Raw genomic sequence first — 8,830 nt, 5'->3', positions numbered from 1 at the left:
AGTGACTTGCTTCTGCATAAAACTGAACCAGAGCAGCAGTGCACAGCTGTCTACAGAGTAACTATGGAAGAACCCTGGATTTTAATAGTAGAGAAATGGACATCAGCCCAGCAAGACAAACACAATATTCCATCACTTGCCACCTTCTACAGCTATGGGAGAGACTTCCCTTAACTTGGAGGGGAAAGGTGAAATGATCTCCAGTGAATACTGTTTTTTTTTTTTTTAATGCAATACATAAACGTTAATTAACAAAATAGGTAAAGTAAAACAGCCATTTATATTAAGAAAAAAACTACAAGAAAATTTATCTTTAACAACTTAAAATAACCTACTTGTAGTTGCATTTACCTGAGCTCTGTTGCTGTGAAGAACACAGCTCATGCACAGGTATGGATGAAAGGTATATACACACATACATTAAATTTGAAAAAGGTTAGATGACCCCATCTGTGCTTCACTTTTGTTGTTCTTTTGGAAGAGGTCATCTACAGAGAAGAATATGCAGTTCTGGCTCATGAACCATGTAATGAACCCATCCTAGACTGTTGGGCACCAAGTCTCCTTCACTCCTCTTCTGACATCCGATGAGTTTTGGGTACTTATTTAGAGAGTTCTCTGGGTAACATGACATTCTGGTACTCATAGTGCTCATTGAAGTACTTCTCTGAGTAGTAGATCTGCTTGTGGGCCATCCTGCCGGCACGTGGAAGAGAAAACAGGAGCAGAAAATGGGGTGCAAGGGGCTCCACGTCTGCCTAGGGCCTGTGCATCAACTTGAATGAGGCCCCAGTGAACACCGTTAATGTAGATGTAGTTAATTTAGATACAGCCCTTGAAGACTTATAGTTATAAAGGCAAGAGACCTTGAAATACATATCATAGATTAGCCCCAGAAGAGGTGAGCACTTTGAAGAAGCTTTTCACTGTAGGAGTACTCCTCTGTGGCCTTGAACTATCTCAAGAGAGGCCCTACTGCTTGAATTTGAATTGCTTTAGGAGCAGAAACGAATATATTCTCATAGCTGGGCCCTCCAGACATACCAACACACTGGATGAACAGGTGACTGACTCACAAACCAGACTGGGCTTAATGGAGTGACTCTGACACCTCTTACTGAGTAAGGAACTTAGTAAAGCACAGCTATTATGAAATGAATGGGATCAACAGGTATCATCTAAAACAACTTCTGTCCTCTAAGGTCACAGGGGGGGGGTGTCTGTCATCTGTGGATCTATGTGAGTTCCAGGATTGAGGACAGTTATTTTGAGGGCATTTCTTGCTTATTCTTGCCATTTCTCGTTCCTGGGACACCTGTTCAGTTTCCATAGCTCCCTTTCCCACAGAGGCATACTGGGGTGTTTTAAGCAAGATGTATAGGTCCTGGCTCTTAGCTTCACCAGCCAAGCACAGTCTAGGATGGTATGGAGTAAGACACCTTAGGACTGACTGTACTCTGCTCTCCCTTGCTTGTGTGAGCACATTATCTAAGAGGAATGTTGCTTGACTTCAGCCAGAAGCCACTCCTACACAATCCCTGGCAGGCACTTTAAATGAAGGAAACTGAGGCAGAAGGGAATGGAAGGGAAGTGCATAGAGCTCAGAAGCCAGTCACTCTTCCCTCAGGGCTCACTGTCTAAGGAGGTACGGGTAGAAACCATGCCCAATGCCAACCATATTCTTCCTGTGCCCTGTCCTTCGAGCAACTGAACTGACATGAACTTTGTTAATCTTTAGCCATGACTTTTTTCTTGCTTAATCTCTTAATGGTCACTGTAGCTACAAGAATCAAGGATAGGGGTAGAATAACTCCAAGCCATTACCCTGTCCTTACCATGCACACCTATGGAGGGTCTGAGATCCTGATGCAAGCAAGGCATGCATGCATAAAGTAGTGGAGAGAGAAGAGGGATGTGGTCCCAGCATACATCACCCCTGCACCTTATTTTACACATTATGTGAACTCATTCATCAAAGGCAAACCACAGTGTCCCTCTGGTAGCAAACTTTAGAAAATCAGGTTTTCTGAAGTGCTTTTTAAATGTCTGGAGCTTTTTTTTCTTTTTAAGAAAACTGAACTCTCATAATATTACCCATTTACATTTCAGCACTTATTATAACACAGTCGTAAGGATGTCAGAGGCTTTAGCACATTTAGTTAACATTAAATGTATAGGTATGCTATCATGTTCCACTGAGGAAAGTAACCCGTGAGAGAGGAACGAGGTCGCTGGAGGTGCCAGGCCTAGCTGGTGTAGTCAGTGCAGCCGCTGGTATCCAGGCAGCCGTTTCTAGAACTGCAGGATACAAAGTCTCCAGCAAGCCATCCCTTTATAGGTGATGAAACTGAGCTCCAGAGACATGACAGGACTTGCCATATGGTAAGGAGCAGAGGGAGGCTTTGACCTCCAGTCTCCTGGGCTTCTAGACAACACTTTCCTTTTTTATTATTTAAAGCTGACCTACAGGGAAACATTAAAGAACTGGAAACATTTATTCCCCAAACCAACCAACCAACCAACAAACAAACGGCTGAAAGGCTGCTTGCTTTTGTTCTATTATGTCAGACAAATGCTTTCTTTCTCATTTCCCAGGGTAACCCTGGTGTGTGTGTGTGTGTGTGTGTGTGTGTGTGTGTGTGTGTGTGTGTGTGTAGTACCAGCATTTCCTGATCGTGCTTCTTGGTCTCTGCCCCCAATGCTCTACCCCAACAGATGAGTTGGGGGCCAGAGCTGACAACTTAACACAAAAATAAGCTATCGAGTCCATTTAGTCCTTCCCCAATGAAGATCTCCTTTGTCCATTTTCGTGATGCTAGCGGAGCAGAAATTACCAGTGCTATAAACTTTCTCATGTGACCTCAAGGTGAGCCTTATGGCTGTGGTTGCTGCCTTGTACTAGAGGCTACTCAGAGGAAAACCGAACCATACTTACTCAAAACTCATGTCTCATGTTGACCTCTGATAAATACAAAGATGATATGATGTGAAGATATAATCAGCAAGTGAATAAACCAGGATGGCTAGCTGGGGTTCTGGTTAGGAGGGTAAGTTCTTTCTGAGCTATAGGAGTCTTTAAAGATGAAAAGATTGCAGAAATATTTGTGGCAAAGTAGGCACAAAGTTTGTTGTTTTTCTGCCTCTCTGTTCTTCTCTTCCCCATGGATGTAAGCCATGACTGCATCACCCAAGAAATGTACTGGCTGATCAATTATTTTAGGTGATTTCTGTGTGCCTGACTATCCTGGGCTCCAACCAGAGTTGGCTTTAAATGAGAAATGGCCTTAATAAATAGGCTTTAAGGGCAGTGGACGCTGAAGTATGGCAGAGCACTTGCCTAGCAAATACAGGGCTGTATTCCATCTCCAGCACCATGCAAAAGATATGCTTAACGCTATTAACATAAACTACCAATCTGACCACTTTAAAGTGTGCAAGTCAGTGACATGGAACATATTCACAGAGGTGTGCAATGATTTCAACTGTCTTCTTGCAGCCCCCCCTTTTTATTTTTAAACAGAAACTTTGTAGCCATTAAAGAATTCTTCATCATTTAACATCCTTAGCCAAAAGAGAAATGCAAATCAAAAGGACTTTGGTATTCCATCATACCCCTGTCAAAATTGCTACAATCAAAAACACAAGTGACAGGACATGCTGGCAAGGATGTGGAGCAGAGGAAACACTCCTCCATTGCTGATGGGAGTGCAAATTTGTACAGCCACTTTGAAAATAAATATGGCAGGTTTTTTTTTTTTTTTTTTTAGAAAATTGGCAATCGATCTGCTTCAAGACCTAGCTATACCACTCCTGGGCATAATCCCAAAGGATGCTCCATTCTATCACAAGTACACTTGCTCAACTATGTTCATAGCAGCTTTATTCACAGTAGCCAGAAACTGGAAGGAACCTAGATATCCCTCAACTGAAAAATAGATAAAGAAAATATGGTAAACCCAGTGCAGTGGAAACTCTATGGAATCTATGAGAGTAACCATAGCAAAGACTCCTAATAAAGAAGAAGCCCTCCTTGGAGGTACCAACCCAACCTGGCATCTCAAGTCACTGCAGGACTAGGTCTATCCTCTCCCATTGAGGCCAGACAAGGCTTCTCAGTTAGGGGAACAGGATCACAGTTAGAAGAAAGGTCACAGAAAGGCCAGTGGTAAAGAACAAGTCAGACATTCTATAAGAAATCTGTGTTAGACAGGCAACAGAGTCAGGGACAGCCCCCACTCCAGTTGTTGGGGGCCCACATGAAGGCCAAGCTGCACATGTGATATACATGCCTCGGGGGAGCAAGGTCCAGTTCATGTATGCTCTTTGGTTGGTTTAGTCTCTGGGAGCCCCCAAGGGTTCAGGTTAGTTGACTCTGTTGGTCTTCCTGTGGAGGTCCTATACCCTCCGGGCCCCTCAATCCTTCCCCAACTCTTCCACAAGACTCCCCGAGCTCCATCTCATGACTGGCTCTGGGTTTCTGCAGAGTGTGTTTTAAATGGATTTGATTTTTCTATTACTCCATTTCCCTAGTTTGATATTTACGTCTCTTTAGCGGTTCCAGTGATTAGAGATTGCATATCCATCTTCGCCAGGGAGAAGTCAACTTGATTAGTTGAAGCTATGACTCATTGCTCTTTGTGACACTCACCAACCGCTGTGTGGCTTTCATTCCGGTGAGAAAAGACCCCATGTCGGCTCTTTCTTAGGTTTTGTCACTTTTTAATTTTTTCTGGGACATAGATGGCCAGCAATCTTCTGAGACCCCCTCAAAGCAGGAAGGGGAAGCGATGAGAGCAGCAGGCACAGAAAGTGTCATCATGGAACTAAAGTAACTATTTTTGGTGTGTGGGGTTTTGGTTGCCTCAGTCTTTCCTTTGCTCCAGTTATTTCTTGTAGAATATCGGTCTTGTTCTTTTACCACTGGCCTTCCTGTGACCTTTCTTCTGTCCCCACCCTTCCTGTTCTATTGCCGATTTGTGTTATATTTCCATGATATCTTTCAGGGCTGCCAAAAGAGAGTACCACAGAGTCATTGATCTAAACCAGCAATTCTCAACTGTGGGTCTTGACTCCTTCAGGGGTTGACCGACCGTTTCCCTGGGGTCACCTATCAGATATCCTGCATATCAGTCATTTATATTATGATTCATAATAGTAGCAAATTTACAGTTATGAAGTGACAACCACGTTGTGGTGACTGCCAACCATAAAACTATTTTCCAAAAATTATGAGGTTGTCAGTATAAGTTAAAACAAACAAACAAACAAACTGTTCTAAGTAGGAATAAATAAGAGTATTCTTTAAAAATGCATAGCATAGTATATGCTGGGTACTTAACAAATGATTTCTCCTGCTACCCTGCCGTGGTTTCTGCTGCAGTGAAATTAAGCTGATTATCTTTGAGGTCCTTCCAGCGTCAATATTCTGAAGTCCCTTTGGGCGACTTCTTTTTCTCATTTTGCCTGTCTGTCTCTCTTATTCTTTTCCTCTTTTGTCCAGTGCATGCTCCTACCCCTTCTAGATCTTTTATCCTCACTTTTAAAAAAAAATTGGTTATTTTATTTATTTACATTTCAAATGTTACCCCCTTCCGGGTTTTCCCCTCCGGAAACCCCCTATCCCCTCCCCTCCCCCTACTTCTATGAGGGTGCTCCCCCACCCACCCACCCACCCACCCACCCACTTCTGCCTCATTGTTCTAGCATTTCCCTGTGCTGGGGTATAAAGCCTTCTTAGGATCAAGGGCCTCCCCTCCGGTTGATGCCAGATAAGGCCATCCTCTGCTACATATGCAGCTGGAGACGGGGGGGGGGGGGGGGGGGGGCTCTTTGGTTGGTGATTTAGTCCCTGGGAGCTCTGGAAGGTCTGGTTGATTCTATCCTCTCTCTTATTTCTTAGGCTCTAAGGCATAGAGGGCGACACTATCCCTGGTTGGCCCAGGAGCTGACCCCATTTGTGCCCTTTGTTCTGATCTGTTCTCTCAGTAATGTTTTCTTCCTTTCTCACGGGGCTATGAGTCAAGATCACTTGACTTGGAAAGTTAACTCTCCTCTGTCATCACATGATCCACAAAGAACTGTGTATGATTTTAATTGCTTTTGGGGTTTGTCTCCCTAGCAGGATCGAGAGCAGTCACTGGGAATGACTTTGTTATTGTTGCGGCTGCCCTAAAGCCTAGTGCACGTTCAGGTTCATCCACCTCTGCCGTCGCATGACCTGCAATGTACCATCTAATGCTTTAATTGCTTTTTGGGGTTTGTCTTCCTGGCAAGATAGAGTGCAATTTCAGGGATTTCTTTTCCCCTGCAGTCACGTGGAAATGTGCGCTGGATCTCCGAATGTGCTGAAACGTTAATTCTCTGCATAGTAGGTGTTTGTCAATAGTACACTGTGCAGCTCTTCGTGACAATGTTTTGAAATAAGCCAGACAGTGACCTTGCCCTTGCTTGTCTTCCCTCATTTGTAGTCCTTAGCTCAGAGACCTTTGCTTTAAGCTCCAGATCAGTGACTCGTTTCTTCCTCTTGCCTCACCCATAGCTCTGACAGCTGGAGTTATCCAGTTATCCGCACCCCAGTGAGTACAAGGGTGACCTGCTTCTTACTGTGGGCACTTGCTTTGGGCATGTGTATGTGTCCCTGATTAACATCTGCCCAGGCGCCTGGAGGTTTCTCTCCACCGTCTGATCCAGATGTACTTTATCAGCCACCTTGTCTTTATTTCTGAGGCCGAATCCTCTGGTGGTTGCCTCTGTCCTGTGTTTGTACAAGAGAAATGAAGCAGATAATGAAGTTGGTGATGGGTTTAATTTAGTAAAAGGGTCATTTTGTTCCTGTTGGATGCCAAAGTCTATTTATTCAGCTTGCGAACTTACGAAGCGTTAAGTAATAACTGTCTGCAGAGTGTTCTGTAGAGACCATGAAGGTGCCCTGCCTGAAAACCTGCTGTCAGCAGGTTTCACAGCTGTAAAGCCTGTACGCGCCTGCCAGGTACTGTTTTCCAGGGTTTCTCCAAGTAGTGACGGGGAGGGGCAGTAGAGCCAGGTGGCTTCCTCTAGATAGGGATGTACTTTAATGGCTACTCCTTATTCATTCACAGAAATCCTGGGTCACAAGGAATACAGACTTGTTTCCAAAGAGGCATGAAACTTTAAACTTAAAAAGTGTCTACTTAGTAATTTCTATTGGATGCAGTTTTCAGGAAGCAAGCATCACCTTCAACATAATTCTTCGCCTAGTTATCTGAACACAGTGATGAATAGCAGCACTTAAGGCAATAGCAAGATAATAGTTCTAAAGCGAGAGTGGCAGAAATTTATTGGAGGTTTTCTCTGTACCAGGCTTAAGTACATGGTGAATATTTTCCTTAGTCTTCATAGCATTCCTGTGAAGAAGGTATTGCTGTCATTTTCTTTTTTTTTTTCTTTTTTCTTTTTCTTTTTCTTTTCTTTTCTTTTTTTTTTTTGGTGTTTCGAGACAGGGTTTCTCTGTGTAGTCCTGGCTGTCCTGGAACTCAGAAATCCGCCTGCCTCTGCCTCCCGAGTGCTGGGATTAAAGGCCTGCACCACCAGGCCCGGCTGCTGCCATTTTCACAGGCAAGATAAATAAAAAGAGAAGTTAAAAAAAATTACTCAAGGTTGCCCTGGGGCCAGCGAGCAGGCACACAAAGCTTTGAATTCATTGGATTATGTTGTTCTTGTGTTTAATTGAAAGGTGATGTTGGAATTAGGGTAGACTATAATCATCCCGAGAAGTTTGAAGTTTGAAGAACGTTCCTGCTCATGGGCTGGAGATTCTATAGGTTAGGTCAGATCACAGCCCATCATAGCTCATGAGTTTTAAGCGTTCAAAATATCATTTTATTTTATGGTAATGGGTATGTGCTTGAGTGTATGTATGTGCACCGCAGACCTGCATGAGCCTGCAGATGTCGAAAGAGACCATCAGATCCTCTAAAACTGGAGTCACATGCATTTGTGTGCCATCATGTAGGTTCTAGAAACTAAACTCAGGTCCTCTGCAAGAGTACTAGGCGATTCGAACTGCTGAGCCATCTCTCCAGCCCTGAGTTTTAAGCATTTTATAGAGCTTTGCAAGACTTTTCTGAAAAAGAAAGCTGATAGCTTTAAGATAAGCTCTCTTATTAGTGCCTGTGGTCTAAGGTTATAGAGCAAAAAACCAACACAGAAAGTAACCAGGCACAAAAAGTCATAGATCCCATTACTGCATTTGTTTAAAGCATTCAGAGTAGGTGATCCTATAGGGAAAAGGAGGACCTGCAATTCTTAGTGGCTGGCTTACTGAAGAATGTGCCTACAGTGTTAATAAGAGGTTTATTACTTGGGTGACTAACAATGTTCTGAAATTAAGTAGGAGTAATGGTGTCTTTACATTGAAAATATGTATTGTGTGGACACTTTTAAAAGGGTTTATAGTATGGGAATCATATATCAATAAAATGATACCTGAGAATTAAAAATAGGTTTATAGCTTAATAGCTTTCCAGGTTTCTCATTAGAGACTCAAAAAAACTATTGACTTAGATGAAACTTCTCTTATAGACTTTTAATTTTTAAATTATAATTCAGCAGTGACTTCTCACCTTGTCTTCTAAGAGGCTGAACAGCCTTTCATATGCTAAAATATGTGCATATATACTCTACACCTACAGATGTTTTTAAAGGCTTCATAACAATCCACTTGGATGTGGGTGTGTAAGCCTAGAGGTAATCAAGTTCTCAACTCTTGACTTGTTTCTATAGACTTTTGATGGTGTCACAGTGGCTACCCAGACATGATGACCCAGACAACACCGTGTTCATAGATGGAGCT

General features: G+C 43.0%; 1 pseudogene; it reads right to left on the bottom strand.

Annotated features, from left to right (window-relative positions):
• Nucleotides 1-457: 457 nt before the first annotated feature.
• LOC110330186 lies at nucleotides 458-695 on the bottom strand (annotated as a pseudogene).
• Nucleotides 696-8,830: the final 8,135 nt, after the last annotated feature.

The sequence above is a fragment of the Mus pahari genome, chromosome 12 (assembly GCF_900095145.1).
Source record: "Mus pahari chromosome 12, PAHARI_EIJ_v1.1, whole genome shotgun sequence".
Classification (NCBI taxonomy): Eukaryota; Metazoa; Chordata; class Mammalia; order Rodentia; family Muridae; genus Mus; species Mus pahari.
This window is presented reverse-complemented; position numbering and strand designations above follow the sequence as displayed.